This window comes from Camelus ferus, chromosome 17 (assembly GCF_009834535.1).
Source record: "Camelus ferus isolate YT-003-E chromosome 17, BCGSAC_Cfer_1.0, whole genome shotgun sequence".
NCBI lineage: Eukaryota > Metazoa > Chordata > Mammalia > Artiodactyla > Camelidae > Camelus > Camelus ferus.
In genome coordinates, this window is record NC_045712.1 from 6,112,647 (window position 1) to 6,129,483 (window position 16,837).

General features: G+C 38.6%; 1 protein-coding gene and 1 long non-coding RNA gene across 4 annotated transcripts in view; both read left to right on the forward strand.

Moving 5' to 3' along the window:
- The window catches only part of CNTN3 (contactin 3), a 299,956-nt gene that overhangs the window by 218,388 nt on the left and 64,731 nt on the right, over nt 1–16,837 (forward strand). The window lies entirely within an intron of this gene.
- Nucleotides 1,384–9,044, forward strand: LOC116657072. The gene is made up of 3 exons (XR_004312004.1): nt 1,384–1,393; nt 6,872–6,876; nt 8,762–9,044. It is a non-coding gene; the product is annotated as an uncharacterized LOC116657072 (long non-coding RNA).

The window sequence follows — 16,837 nt, forward strand, 5'->3', positions numbered from 1 at the left end:
CTCTCCACAGTGGAAAAATCTTCACCTGACAGTCAGCAAGGAAATAGAGACATCAGTCCCGTAACTGCAATGAACTAATTCTTCCAACAACCTGAAGGAGCAGGAAATGATTCTAGAGCCTTCCAAAGGAACACAAGCCTGACTACACCTTGGTATCAACCCACTGAGACCTATACTGGACTTCTGACCTTCAGATTTGTAAGATAATACATTTGTGTTATTTTAGGCCACTAATTTTATAGTAATTTGTTATTAAAGAAAAATTAAACTAATACAGGGCTCTACACGCATTATCTCCTTTAAAGGTCTCCACAACTCTGTGTTGTTTAGATCATATTATTATCTCCATTTTACTAATGAGAAAACTAAAGCTTAGAGGAATTATGTAATTTGCCTAAAATCACATAGCCAGAATTAGTCACATAGCGAGGGCATGACCATGAAGCTTTTTCAATGCCACATTTTACAGGGAGCCTAGAATCTGAGGGTGGTCTCAGCCTTTGAAGTCATGGAATTCAAATTATTCTTTTTGGAGGTGGAGGGAAAACAAAACAAACAATAAAACCTTAGACCAAGAAATGTGGATTTCCTGTTCCAAAACTTCAAAGTCTTATTGCAGATCGACAACCAGTTGAACTGCTTTTAGGTTATAGGCCCAAAGTTATTTTTATGAGTTGTTTATAACAACACAATCTATTCCTCCAAAATTGTACAGGAGATACCTCCTTAAAAGGCATCCACAGCAAGGTGACAACGCAACGTTGTGGACTGAGTGGTTGCAAAACACAATCCAACCAAGTGCTAGGCCACACAGAATAGGTTTCTGGAACAAGAAATAAATCAGTGATTTGGAGTTTAATTGTGGAAGCCAGTTTAAAGAAGTATAGTTAATTTTGTCTATGCTGGAAGTTAAATCTTCCTATTTAACTGCTGACTCCTTTGTTGTCAAAAACATTTTAAGTAGTTTTGTTTGTATATGTAAATTAAACAGTGATTATATTCCAAGGACTTCAGTGCTTTGCACAATAATAAGCCCACTTGGCCTCACAGTAGTTCCTATAGTAGGCAGAGGTTTTTAATCTTAATTTTAAAAGGGAATAAAAGATTAAGAGATTAGGTGAAGGCACACAAGGAGAGATTTACTCCCACATTAGAGAGTGGTTGGGGTAATACAGGAAAAAAATTTAAATTGTAGATTCTCACCCGGGATTTCTGACTTGGCCACATACTACCTTGTTATCATTAGGTCAGTTACGTAACCCCTCTGAACATTAGTTTCCTCATCTGTGAAACAGAGATAATAATTCCTACCTTCTACAGTTGCTATGAAGTAAGCAATTTACATGAGTGAAGTAATTTACATGATGTCTGATATTTGTAGAAGTGCTGTTCCGTAAGAATGAGGTTATGTTATAAATAAAATGTTGGAAGTAACAGTGACTAGAAGAGACAGAAGCCTTTTGTCTGTTGGTTGGGTGGCTCATTGGCTGGTTGGTCTCTCTGAAGGTAGGCAGTCAAGGTTGCCTGGAGTCCACAATCATCAGGGACACAGACCCCTTTTACCTTTCTGCTCCTCTGTCCTCACATTATGAAGCAGGATGATTGCTAGGGCTTCAGCCTCGCAAAGACATCCTTCCCAATGTGACTGCAATGTCATCTACCGATTGCGGGAAGGAGGAAGGTAAAAATCAGGGTACACTTCCTCCCTTTTAAGAAACTTCCCAGAAGTCCTATACAGTGATTTTCCTTATACCTTACTGGTCAGAAATTAGTTAGTTCCCCACTCAACTCAGCGGAAAGAGAGGTTGGGAATATGGACTTTTTTCGTAGGTGAAAATGCGCCCAATGAGAAATTGGGATTATGTTTTAAGAAGAAAGGGGGAAAAATGGTTGTTACTCCAGCAATGTCTCATGTTCATAAATGATATTTCTTTAACCCTTTCAATCCTACTGATCCTCTACTTTGTATTAAATATTTCTAGCATCTCCCCTATGAATAAGGAAGCTTTCGAGTATAAAAATAGGGTTAAGAAGAGAAAGCATATTTAAGGAGAGGGTCCACAGAGTTACAGTCCTTCCTAGGTATCTTAGTTCAAGGTTTTATAACAAAATACCATAAACCGCGTGGCTTAACCAGTAGAAATTTATTTCATGCTGTTCTGTATCGTGGAAACCTGGGATCAGGATGCCAGCATGGCTGAGTTCTGCTTAAGGCCCTCTTCTGAGTTGCAGACAACTGCCTTCTCATTATATTCTCTACATGGTAGAAAGAGAGATGGCTCTCCAGGGTCTCTTCTGTAAGGCACTAATTCCCTTCATGAAGGTCCTACCCTCATGACCTAATCACTTCCTAAAGGCTCTTCCTCCAAATGCCTTCACATGGGGGATTAGGACTTCACATATAAATTTGGGAGGGCTCAGATATTCAGTACATGGCACCAAGTCTGGTGGTTTGGATTTTGCTTTTATCTCTTTGGACAGTCAAAGCACTGATGAGCCAGGGCCTTGATGCTTAGGGGAAAATCTGCTAGAAGCAATTACAGAGCAAGTTACAGAGTTGAATCTTCTCCAAGTTCATGTGAAATCAGAGTGGGTCTGAGCCATCACTTGGCAACAAAAGCCCCATGTCTGTCCCTCTCGGTCTGCAGACTTAAGCCAAATTGGGAAAGCACTTTAAATGATAGATTTATTGTGGTTGTTCAATCATCAGCTATTCCAACTTAAAACATGCAGATTCAAATCTCATCTTGGGGACAAGTGAATTCATTGATGCATTTGAAAACATAAGAGAAGGCAAACATTTTTCATGGGGTATTTATGGCAAGATTTAAAATCTATAATTTTTTTCATTAGTTTTTTTTTGTTTGTGTTTTGGTTTTTGTTTTATTTTGTTTGTTTTTGGTAGATCAATGTGGGTTTGTCATTGAATAAGAAACATGACAAACAGGAAAACTTTCTCTAGCCTAGCATAGGGGTTGTTGATGGTTGCACTTTTGATTAAGCCTATATGTATAGTAGGCTATAGATACAGATGTAATACATAGATATCTGTATGTAATACATAGATATCTTATATATTTACATAAATTATATAGTGTCATTCAAAGCCTAAAATAGAAAAACAAATTCAAAAATTAAGTATGTCTTTTAAAAATTACGTAAGTTGATAAATATGTCTACTATGTAAACCACACGGTACATTTGAGTGGTCTTAGTCTACCTGATTTGTAAGTTTTTATATCAGCACAATTACAGTTTTGTAATTTTGCATCAGCAATAGTCATGTGGCTCTAAGTCAGTGAGACACCTCAATTACAGAAAAGTTTTGAAGACATCAGTGTTACTGCTTTCAAGCAGAGAGAGCATTTCAAGCTAAGGTAATAAAAGGATTACTTTCCGACAAAGGTCTTAGGAAAGCTGCTCTGAAGAGATAACAAGGGCTTCCAATGCAAATAGTATTCCTGGGCTCTTAAAATGACGTGCTCATTCGTTCATTTAAAAATATTTTGTACACCTACTATGTGCTAGGCATTAGGTATTTAATTTTCATCAGAGAAGCCCATCCCGTTATTTGTAACTTTTCATGGTATACAGACAGGTAACATAAGACAGTTATAATAAAACCCAACTGGCAAAGTACAGGATGTTGCGTGATTACCTGAGCAGACCCCATCTGCAGATTAGGGTGCAGAGCAGGCTTCCTAGAGAATGTAGTATCTATAGCAAGACTTGAAGGATGACTAGGATTCACTGGAAAAGAGAGCTCCAGGCAGAGGAACAGCATGTGCAAGGGCACAGAGGCAAGGACAGTGCAGGCATTTGAGTAACTAAATGTTCAGTGCATTTCATGTGTAAAGTACCTTAGGAGGAAGGGTTGCTAAGAGAGTTGGGCCATAGAGGTATACTGTGAATGACTTGGTAAGCCAAATTAAATGAAGAGTTTGGACTTAATTCTACAGGCGCTGGAAAGCAACAAAATAAAGTAGCAGAGTTAAAAGATCAAATTGATGTTTAACAAAAAAAATCATAATGGTGACTGTCAAGCCCATGAATTGGAGTGGTCGGAACTTGAGGCAAGACCCCCAGTCTGCACAAGAGAGGGTTATTGTCCAAACAAAACAAATAGCAATGAGAATAGAGAGAAGTAGTGAGGGGTTTGTGAAAAAGTTTAATCAGCAAGACAGAGTTGATTAAAGATTTGAAGAGAAGATGCAAGTCAAGGCAGAATCCTAAATTTCCCGTTCAGGCATCAGGAGTGTGGTAGACCTGTCCTGTGAGATGGGGAACATTACAGAAGGAGCAGGGATCAGGGCACGTATGTTAAGTTCCGTTTGGAATTGTTTCAGTGTGAAGAACTTGTTGACAAACCAACTGGATATATCTGTGTATATATAGAGGTTGACTCTATGAATCTAGAAATCAGGAGAAAGGCCTGAGCTACAGATAGAAATGTAATGTGGGTGTTATGAGTATATATATATGGAAGCTGAAACTGTAACAGTGCATGAAATTCTCTAGAAAGGTATATATCATTAAATGGCAAATCACTGAATTAAAAAGAGGTCTGTATCTTATCTCTGAAGCTGATGGAAACTTAAATGTAAGTAGAGGGTGCCTTTTTGTACAGTATCATTTAAGTGACTGACAGTCACAATGAATAAGTAATTGATTTATTAAGTAAAAGTCAACTCAAGTCACCTGGAATACAGATACTTTAACCTTTGAAATTACTAGCATTCATGTTGAGTAAAGGTTTTTTTTTCCTTTTTTTGTTTTATCTTTGTATCAGGCACTGAATGTAGAGAACAATTGTGCTTTCCCTCCTGCAGAAATTAGGTGTTTCTGTTTCAACAGAAATGCTCTACCCTTTTGAGCATCCAATGGCATTTCACTAAGTGTCAACATTTTAGTGCTGTTGCATTCATTCACTTAAACCCACATGTTTTCAAAGGACTTGAATTAAAGTGAGATATTTTGTCTCCTTTAAGCCAAGGAAAATTCTTTAAAATCCTAGAGAATGGAGTCAGGCATGGTATGCAAAAAAAAAAAAAAAAAGGTAGTTGGCATATTTTAAAGAATGTTTAGCTTTTCTGTAACACTTAGTGGTACTTAAAATGCATTAGCCAATTATCTTTAAAAATGGGGCTTTCACTGGAATGCTACTGCTTGTAATAGTAAATATTTTATTACAATAGCCTCAATTCAGAAGAGAGTCAAAGAATGGCCCATTACTTCTAATTAAACACATTAAAATTGTTTCAGAGATTCTATGCAGCATTTAATGCTATAGAAATTTAAATGCTTTTTAAAGAAGTAAAGATTTTTTCCCCAAATGTTAATAGTCATAACCCAGACGATCTTTTTAAAGTGTAGTAACCAATTCTTAATGTATTTTTTTTTGCATACAGTTAGAAGCTGGCTTTAAAGTGCAATAGGCATTGTGTGCTGAAAGATTCCATTTATAATAACAACATGCATGATAAAGGCACGCTTTCCTGACATAAAACATTGATCGCTGTTTGCTAGGGGCTGGGAGTAGGTGGAGAAGTTGACTATTTAGGGACATGGAGGAGTTCTGGAAGGTGAGAGAATTGTTCTAGATCATAATTATGACAGTGGTTACATGACTACATTTACTTACTAAAACCTGAAGAACTGTACCCAGAAATGTGAATTATTCTGTCTATGAATTATACCTTAACTTTTTAAACAAAATTTTACATGCAATGTTACATTCATCTCCTACTTTCATGAGTAGCTTCATAGAGGAGTTCAAAAGCTCAAGAAATGCCCCCCAACAGGTCATTTTTGCCTCTTCTGGAGCACTGAGTAATTTGACGACAGTACTTTGAAGCAGAATCTAAAGTTTGGCCAGTGAACAGGGTAACTCTGTCTGAGCAGGAACCACTTGGCATTTCTGCCATTGCTGCTGCTAGCCTCCGCAGTCTTGCTTTGTAAAGATGTGTCTGGGAACTCTTGCTAACCGGCAAATCTGTTAGGTGGTATTTCCCTTGGCTTGAGCTCTTAGAGGAAGAACAAAGATTCCTTCGCCAAAATGTTTCTGTCTCCATCCCTTCCCCATTTCCTCACATTTCTTGGCTCCTCTCTCTCTTCTCACTGTGAAGTTGATTTTTCTTCATACTGTTCAAACTGCTGCTCTCTCCCTGCCTACCCTGGTTCCTTTCACCAAAAAGCCAGGTTGGATTATCTTCCCCGTCCTCCGTGGTCTCTGCGTCTCCACAACTGTCCCCTGGCCACGATTGGATAGGCATGGAAGCTCAGAGTTTCAGTTCATCTCCCCTTGGGCACACAGTCCAGATCTCAGCTAATCCTCTACTCCTGTACCCTTCACTCCAAATTAATCTCTCACTGGTATATTTACAAGAACAAAGGAGAATTTTATTTAATAAGTATGATGTTGCCAAATTCAGGACCTGAATATTAGTTGCATAGAGATTGATGTCCTGGCTTTCTGGCTGCAGGGAAGGTACTCAGGCTGTTCACTGGTTTATTATCTTTATTCCACACTGGGGGCTGTGCCCAGGAATACATAGATGAATACGAAACAGCAGGAGCCCTCAAGGAGTCCACACATTCTGTTTAGAATGTGGAAAACCTAGCCATCAATTACTCTGGGATAGACAGTATGATTAAGGTGACCATATATAATTTATTCTATAATTTGAGATATTTTGAAAGAGAAAGGGGACACCGTTAGTAATTCCCACCAAGACAGCACGTATAAACCAAGACCAGCCCAAGGAAATGGGACATTGCTGCCCTGTCTATCATGGAAGTGTTTATACACCAGTAAGAAGCACAGAGAAGTGATGCTGTCTCAGCCCTGAGGTGAAGAAGATGCATTTTGAAGAATCTGTGAAACCAAGCAAAGCAAAAAAGTAGGGAAAGCACCATCTAAGCAAAATGATTGCATAGACAGGAGATGAAACTGGTTATGTATTCTGGTTGTGTCCATGGTAAAGGTCCCATATGATCAGGAAAATAAGAGTGTCTAACCTGAGTTCTTCCCCAGGTAGAGAACCATCTCTCCCCTTTAAAGGAGGTGAACACTGGAGGAAGATCATTTTCCTTGAAGGGGAGATTGAGATACCTAGATAAATACTCAAGAATCTCAGAGAAAACAGACGCCTTCTCCATCTGCATCCCCCATACCTGTGCCTCCATTTCTCTCATGCTTCTGGCTGGAAAGAGAAGAGGAAAGGGTGCACTTGCCCCATAATCCCAACACCTTGTGAGAGGATTCAGCTAATATTTAAGAGAAGAGTGAAGATAATCAAGAGAGGTGTCAATGCAGTTCAAGACTTCAGGTTTGGAACGGGCTCATGGGAGATCATGATAATCACTTCTCCTCCATTCTCCATTCTCTAGCCACCAACACATACGTACAGATCTTCCCCTCTTAACCACAGGCCACTTAAGTTTCTGCATATTTGTATCATTATCTCCATGTGTCACTTACACCGGATGGACATGCAGTATCCTCATTACTGTGCACTTTATTCACTGTGTCAGATGAAGTTAAATGAGAGTTTTATTTACTTCTTGATTTAATCTTAGCACATGGAAAGAGCAGAGCATCCAAGTTAAAAAGATGGGTTAAATCTTGGCTCTGCCAGTTACCATCTAGGTGCGATGTTAGGCAAGTTACTTAGTCCCTGAATCTTGGATTCTTTATTTATGCAACAGGGCCAGAAATTCTCACCTTGCAGGGTTAAGTGGCATTTGGTTAGTGGCATAGCCAATTCTTAGAAAGAGGTTGGCTAAAGAAAACTGGTCTTCCCTGACAGGCAGAGAAGCCACAAAGTTTCCTTTGGACAAATTCCTTCCATCTCTGTCCTGTCCCATTTCTCTCACCTTCTGAAATGCCTTTCTTTCTCTCAGTAGACCCCGAGTTGCAAAGGTAAAAATAATAAAGTGTATGAAGCATTTACTATGGGAGGTTCTACGTAGCCTCTCAGAAGAAGGTACCTGCTGCTGTCTGCTTTGAATGTTAATTTCTTTCATGATGTTGCTCATATACATTAAGAGTAACAAGACTGCTTACTCTTTACTGGGTTAAAAAGAAAGGTGAGTAAAAACCTTTCTTACGATAATCAGTTGAGTTTTACCTTATTTAAACTTTCTTAAATCAATAAATTCTACCCAAATATTATTAAAGAATTTGCAGCTTTTGAATGATTTCTAAAATTAAATCAACTAGATTTTGCAAATGACCATGTGGTTCTTAAATGCATATTTTAAATTTGATTTTTTTATGGGTTATAAAAGTTAAGACCCCTTTAAAAATGATTTGTTAAGTGTTAGGATTTTGGTAGGGAAACCAGGTGAATGAATTTGAGTGTGCTGGGCACTGGAATCCACTTCAAGCCAGTTCCATGTTAGAACTGGATACATTAATTCACATCCACGCTCAACATCACTGTTTTATTTACTGGGTGTTGCTCCCCATACCACACCCGTTTGATCATATAGAATTTCTCAGTCAAGCCCAAAAAACCCATGTGGATTATCATGTAGCCCAATCAATGCTCTGTACCACTGCTCTCATTGAAAAGTCAAAGAAAAAAAATTCTATTATAGATTTTGTAACGTCATTACACACTGCCTTAGCACTTCTTCTGGCAGTAATGTTGAAGGTAGGAAAAAACAGGAGCTTTCTCTCAAAGTAAGAATACTGATTCCCTTAGCATTATCTGCTGTATGTACCTTTGCCTTTTGAGTAATTCCTTAAAAAGAGGAGAACGAAACCAAATTCTCATTGCGCTCTGCATTTATTCTCTTGTGATTTCCTCTGGCCGAAATACCGTTTCTTCTCAACCAAGAAAACCCCTACTGATCACTCAAGGTCCAGTTTATTGTTAGTCACCGAGGGAAGCCTTCCCCAAGCCCAGCAGGCGAGATTAATTGCTCTTTCTTCTGCTTTGCCCTTGTGGTTTCTTTAGGCCCAACTCTTATCATTTAACACAGAGTATTCCGGCTAGTTGTGCAGAAGGCCATCTGACCTGGATTCTCACCATATTGATCTTTGCAGCCTTGGTCTCTGTTCCAGACATGGTATTTATTTCACCATTCATTTACTTATCACATGTTGATTCAGCACCTACTCTTCCCATTGACCAATTCTGCATAACAGATCATCCCTAAAACTTAACAGTGTAGAACAAACCAATCACTTTATTATCTCTCATGGTTTCCATGGGTCCAGAATTGGGGAGAGGGTTGGCTGGACACCATTTGCTCAGAGTGTCTTGTGTAATTGCAGTCAGACAGGTGCTGGGGCTGGAGCAGCTGGGAGCTGTCTGTCACTCCTTTCTCTTTGACAGTCCCATGACCTCTCCATGTGGTCTCTCCATATGGGATGGTTTGGGTTCCCTTAAAACATGGTGGCCTCAGGGGGAGTTGAATTGCTTATATGGCAGCTAAAGGCTTTAGGAGGAAATATTCAAGCAAGGAAGGTGTAAGTTGAAATGCTAGACTCAGAAGACACAAGACCTTACTTTCCTTGGATTCTTTTTTTACCAGTGAATCACTCACCCAACCAGATTCAGGAGGAGGAGAGTCTGACTCTGTGTCTCAATGGGAGAGGCAAGGTTCTAGGGGCGCATTTGGGATGGGAAATCTTATTGTGGCCACCCTTGGGAAATGTGGTCTGACACCCCACTCCACATGCCCTGCATTATGCTGGGCTCAGAAGAAACCACAGTGAACAGACAGATGTGGTCCTTTCCTTGTGGAGCTTGCAGAAGAGAGAGACAGAATACAAATAAATTGAAAAGATAATTTGTTTAGCCACAAAAGAAAAAAAAGGATAATTATATAAGGAATTTCAAGGAAGGCCTCATTAAGGAAGTAACTTTTGAACAGAGAATTGAATAGTAAGAAGCAGTGGGTCATGCCAAGAATGGGAAGATGTGCCTTCCAGGATTTGGCCCCAATAAGAACAAGGTCTTGGAGATGGGGATAAAATTGACTTATTTGAGAATCGGGAGCAAAGCCCATGTGACTGAAGTGTCATGCTTAGAAAGGGACCATAATAAAATATGAGGTCCTAGAGATGGGCCAAGTCCAGAAACGGGGTCCTTGAAGATCGGGATAAAAATGTTGGATTTTCTTTTAAATGGAATAAGAAGTCATTGGGTATTTTAAAGCAAGGGTGTGACATAATCTGGTTAAAAGATAACTCTTGACTGTCATGTGGTTAGTGGGTGGAGGAGAGAAAGAAGGAAAACAATGAATCTGGTTAGGAGGCAGCTTGGAGTTGTTAGGGCCAGATTTGCTGGATGCTTGACATAGAGCAACAGTGGACAAAATGGAGAAAAGGATACTGTGTCTTTTGAGGTAGAGCTGGATGAATTTGTACCCCAGATACAAAATTCCATACCAGATCATCACATTTTATCATGAGTTGTGCATGAAGTTTATGAATCCCCCTTGGCCATTAGACTGTTAAGTCTCTGAAGGCTGGGGGCTAGTTCTTACTCATACTTATATTTTTCAAGACTGTTAGTGCATAGTAAGTACTCAACAAATCTTTATGGAAGTGAATTTCATTCTTTTTTGGATGGTTTTCCATGTCTTACAAGTACCTATAATTTTCTTATGTAATGTATTGCACCAATTTCTTAGAAATGTATAAAATTGATTTTTTATAGATTTCTACTTGAGGCTTCCTATTAAAATATGAAAAGTGCTATATTTTAGTTTATTCTTCACCCTCCCTGAAGCCTTTAACAGAAATAGGAGTGGATGGATGGATGGATGGTTGACTGGGTGATCAGGTGAGGTGCTACTGAACTTCTGTGAAAAAGGAATAAAAATGTGCATTGCTGTTGATGATTGCTGCCTCCCACATTGTGATGGTGGAAAGGAATTATTCATAATTTATGATCTGTTATATTCTTTCTAATGAGTCAGTACACTGAATTAAATTTCTTTCTGCCTAACAAACTAAAAAAAAAATCATTTTGTACTTTCACCTGTTTTCTACTTCCTAATCTTATTTGTGATATTTTATCATTCTGACTTAATGCAGATTTTCATTGCTAGAACAGTTTCTGTTGGGGGACGAGAGTGTTTGATCCTTTGTGAGTCTTGTAATCCTGAAAAAAAAAATCTATAATGGAGGTTGAATATATGAAAGTCTTATCTTGTTTGGGAGAAAAAGGATGTTCTGATTTTTTACACTCAAATGCTAAAGAAGGAAGTACCTCTAACTTAAAGATTTTCTTAGGTGTTTAATTTTCTGCAGTATTTATAATTTACTTAACTGAGAAAATCGTAGTTTGTGAAGCTTGATATAAATTACACATTTTCCTAGTTTAAGTCCTTGAAACACCATATAGCTCGCTAAATGTATTATTTATTATTTTCTTATTACTCTAGCCTCATTTTAATAACTTTGTATCTTTTAGTTTATTTCATTTACTTACATCATGCCTCATTCCAAAAGGAACTTGAAGACAGTTAACCAAAGGCACACCAGGTTAACACTGAAGCAAAAAAAAAATACGCCAGAGTTCCAATTGCCTAGAATGTAATTTTCATTAGCACAGAATAAATTCTTACCAGTGAATCCTTTTTGCTTATTACAGAGCATGGTTTATAGTACATGTTCCATAAATACTTGTAGAATGATTGTCTTAAGTTACTTTACAAAATATACACCAACAGATCCATTCACTTAGTTGTCCACAGTTTTGGTTCAGAGCTTTCAACAAATGAGCAGAGAAAAATACTGCTAATTACACAGTCCACACTGCCTATAAGATTAAATGAAGCCATTTGATAAAGAGCTGTGCAACTCTTCCTGAGCAAAAGTATGCAAATAGGTATGTCCAAATTCAATTGATTGTGATGGCTAACAGTCAGTGTCCTTAAAATAAAGTATGAGTGTTAATGTTTTATTCTTTCCCTTAATCCAAGGGTAACTTTGAATTTAAGACTTAAGACTTTTGAGGAATAGATAGGCATTGTTTTTAGCTAATCTTCCATGAATATCATTTCTCACATGTATGTTTTAATAAGCTTGGAAATAGAAACTATTTTGAGGTTATGTTCGGTGTCAAGAATTTGGGGTAAAGAGAAGGCACTGTTATGAAAATGCAGAGTCAAATGCTTAAAGAGTCAAATGAAGTAGTGTTTAAGTATATATCATCTTATTAAAGGGGCGGTGCATCACCAGACTCTGTGTCTGAATAGATGATGATAATTACATGTCTGCATGGAGATGGGACAAGAAAGTTCATATTATTGGGGCTGAGTTTTTTTCTCAGAAAACCATGGGACTCACTCCAGGGTATGGATGAATGTATCAACTAAGACTCTACATTCTTGAGCTATGCAATATCACCACTCAATTTTTGTGCAAAATAATTTTTAAGGAGCCAGTCATCAAATGTACACAGTCATCATAAAAGAAAACTCAATAAAGCATGTCTGAAAAGGCTCATCCTGAAGCATCCAAGACAGTGAGATTCCAGACGCACTCCTGTGTCATCGGATGAGTTAATTGCTAGCAGGAGTTGCTAACCTGGTGTCCACAGAACCTTAGATAATTCATCTTGAATCGTATCAGATCTCTTGTTATTGTCATGGGTGTCTGTGTGTGTATTTGTTCTGCACACATAGTCCTCATACTTTTCAAATATTCAAAGAGCTTCATGACACAGAAAAGTTAGAAACACTGCCTAAGGTTGCAGTTGAGCCATTTAAATATTGACAGACATCTGTCAAAGAGGATGACCTGGGGTTGGAGTAGTGGGCCCCAAACCATTCTATTTTGCAAGACTCTACCATCAGGGCAGGTGTGTTTTGGGCCATTCTTGATCTGCAGTAAAACCTTGTCCTCTCTATATAGAAAACTGTCTCTGAACCCTTCATACTGATTGAGACAACAAATATTTATTGAACAAATACTATGTACAAGGTACCAGCTTTTAGTAGCTTGTATCCTATAGGGGTTGGGGCCCTCTCGTTGAGAAGAAATTCAAGGATATTGCACAAACTTACTACATGAGCTGCAGAAACTGACTTAGGAAAGGACGGGACTGGAGGGCTTCTGGAATCCCAGCAGCAGGATTGCACCATCTTGTCAGGGCAAGTGCTGAAATGAATGAACTAACCATTATTTCCGTCCTTGTGTCACTGATCAAAGTCTGAAGAGGGAGAATCCAAAGGACGTAGCTTAATTACTGATTTTCGAAGTGTAATCTCTGTATCAGCGGCATCAGAATCACCTGGGAACTTGTTAGAACTGTAAGTCCTTGGGCCCCATCCCAGACGTAATCTGGTGGTGGGCCCAGCAACGGGTATTTGAGGAAGTGAGTCCTCCCGGGAACTGGTGCACAGAACAGCTGGAGAAACACTGCCCTGTGTCCCGTATTTCCTCCTCGTCTAGGATAGGATGGGGGCCTAGACTCATATGCTTACCAAGACCGCATCCAGTAGTGCAAGAGAATTCTCCAAAGGAAGGTCAATGTTGGGTACCGAAGAAATGGAGGTAGATTGTGGGCAGCTAAAAAATCCAGCACCTTCTACGTCTCTTGAGTGAATGAAATTTCCCTTTTGCAGACAAAGTAAGTATCTGGCTCTTTAGCGCTATTGTTGGAGGTGAGCCCCAATCCAGGCCTGTTAGTCTCTAGGAAGAAGGTGCCCATTTGGGTAACACTGTGTCTCTCTTCAGCCCCTCCCCGGAGGAAGAGTCTGACCTCTGGAATTGGCTGGAAGACCTTGGCATTGTAGCTCAGCCCTCTCCCTTTTTCTCTTCAATGTCTGCCCGCCTACAGAGAAGGAATGTGTTCTGCTGTTCTGCCTTTCAGTAAGGGAGCTTGTGCTTGTCGACCTGTGCCAGGAGGCTTAGGTCTGCCTAATTCTGGGATGAAGTGTCAGGAAATCATTATTGCTTCACCTGTGCAGTTTTGCATCACCTTTCCCTGTAATATAAGTAATAGAACAGGCATCTTGATTTTCACTGATTTGACTCGTGAGTCTATGTCTCAGGCAGAGGAGAAGAATGTCAAGTGCGAGGCCCCTTTGCATTTTATTAAGTATTCCTTTCGAGGAGTTCTTTGACTCCACGAGCCATCAGAGAATTGTTGATTTGTCATATTCACTTGTTTGTTTTACTGACTCACTCATCTGAACACTTACAATTTTTGCAGATACTGTATTGTATGAGGATTTAACTGTTTCAAATGGATGCTTGTCTGGGCTTCATGAATTACTTAAGTAGTTTTATATAATCGTTCAAACAGGAAACCTACTTTTAAGGGCCTTTTTGTTCTATAGATTTGAGTCTATTTTAGAAGGAAAGACTGTTGAGTCCCCGTCATAACAGTAAATGTAGCTCTAGATATATTTGTCATGGTGGATATGCATTTGAAAAGGTATTATAAATGTGATGAAAATGTTCCTTTATTGTTGATTCTCTTCTTATGAATATGAGGAAATATAAATTGATATGAAAAATGTGTATTTATCTTGGCGGTAAAGTGGAGCCACACCCTATTTCACTAGGACCTCAGGTGCCTGTTTCATGTATTCTGTGTCCAACAAAATAATGGAGCCACATAGTATTAGCCTGGTGCTTAGTCAAAGATATGATAATTAACTGCTGAATCTTCTCTAACTCTGCCTCTCTTATCCTTGGAGATTTTCTAACCAATAAATCACTAAGCTAACACTGTTGAATTTATAAGATGAAAGTTCAAAATGATAAAGCTGAAAGAATGAAAATTCTAATATTATTTTCCCAAATACTATTTGTAGGTTATCTTTGAACTCAAGGGGGAGAAGTTATTTCACCAAGCATATGGGAGATTGCTTGTAAATGAAAACATACAATATATGCTCTTTGTCTCTGACATTTATTTCCTCATGCATTTTCATCAATTTATATTTGCTTTTCTTCACCATCATTATTTATCCTGTAATATATGCATTGTGAGTACTTTTTCTTACAGCTAATTGTGAGCATCCATCTCTTACAATATGTACTCGGAAAGTGAAGTCCAAAATAGCCTTGTTATTTTCTATAGAACAGTTTAATCATTACAGTCTCATGTGATCTCATCTCCACTGAGATGAGCTTCCTGAGAAAATGTAGAGTTGGCAGTGTGTTTGTTAAAATTCAAACTTGAATAAATTACTGTGATATTCGGGGCATAGGCAGGGGAAAAACAATGTTTTCAGAAATTCTACCTTGCATGCATAATACTCCACACTTCCCCCATTCTAAAACACAGTGTGTTATTATGGATGCTTAAATGTCATCATACAGTACAGGTCAATGTTGCCTAGACAACAGTCTACTTTCTGAGCAAAGAGTTGTAAATTCAATGCCATCTCTGAATTACAGCATAGACCATTAGAGCAGCTTAGAGCAATTAAGTTATTTATCCCAAACTAACCATAGACTGCACAAAGTTAAGTGAAATAATTAACCTCTTTTACTACAAAAGGCAAAACCAGTAAGAGGGTACATATAAAGGTGTATTTATACAACAAATCGAGGAGTTTAAAATGCCACAGTGATTAAAATTGCACATTTCTCAAAGCAAAATGGAGCACCACATTTCTGAATGCTAATCTCATAAATCTTCATTTAATTTTTTGTGCCAAGACTAAAGTCACCCATTGTTATCTACATTTTCAGCTCTACCTATTTGCAGAAGAACGTGTTCCCAGAAAGTGCAGAAAGCAATTTCATTTATGGTGAAGTGGTATAAAATTTTCACTTCGGATCTCTGTAGGGAAGCATAGGTTATTGAAGGTTTTCTGTTGAGAAACAATTACTCCATCCATTTGCTGAATATTGTTTATTTTTATGTTGTGTGAAATGCCCTGTGGGCATCTTAGAACTTACTGGAAGAACCAATTTAGGAAGAAAATATCCAATTAGCTCAAAATTTTACAGTGTACAGAGTTTGCATTCTTTGAGCGTCACTATGTTTGTTTTGGCGTCTTTGTGTGATTCCTGAGGTGTTAGCTTTGCCTTTGAAACTTATCCTATGCCTTATGCCTTATCTCAACTTAGTCATGAGGTTAGGCCTGCTCTTTTAGAATCATTAAACTTCAGGCACTAAAGGATTTCTAGTTCTTCCAACATTCTTAATAGTTTTATGTTTTAGTGAAAGGTTAGCTGTTACACTAATTCATACCTTGGGAAGATATCTGAAATTGCCCTGCTTCTGCTTTGTGGCCCCCAGATCAGAAGCTCTAAGCTTAAACTGAGTATTTGTTCCGTCAACAAGAGACATTTTCACTGTGTTTTATTGCTTACTAATCTCAGAAGTGGCTGATTGCACAGCCTCCTGGAGTTTCCAATTCTATTTCCACCTGATAACGCAGAGCAGATAAGGTTGCCTCACCATTTAAATGTCTTCAAGACCTTTGGTTACCATCTTCCAGCTTGCTTTCTTTACATATGAAAACCCCCAGCAAACCTGCACTTCTTTTTAACAGCAGTGGTAGGTAAAATTTACTGAGCAATAATGCTGTGGGTCAAGGACTATGTTCTTTGGGGATCAGGACCAAAAATTTTACAAGTAGTATTAGCAATCAGAATGGGTCAGGAGCTCTGCCCTTGTCTGTACCCTTCCTCCTCTGAGACTTCCCTCAACCAGTTTTCTCTGTTAGTCTCTTTCCCTCCCTCCCTCCACTCCTCTCTCTGTCCCTTATCTTCATTTCCTCCCCATCACTGACTTCTTCCTTACTAGTACGAATGTACTTGCAGTCCTCTTATCCTAGGAATTTCTAAATTCTCTTCGAGTCCTCTACTGCCTCATCTTTCTTTGTTCCACATATATATTAATGTACA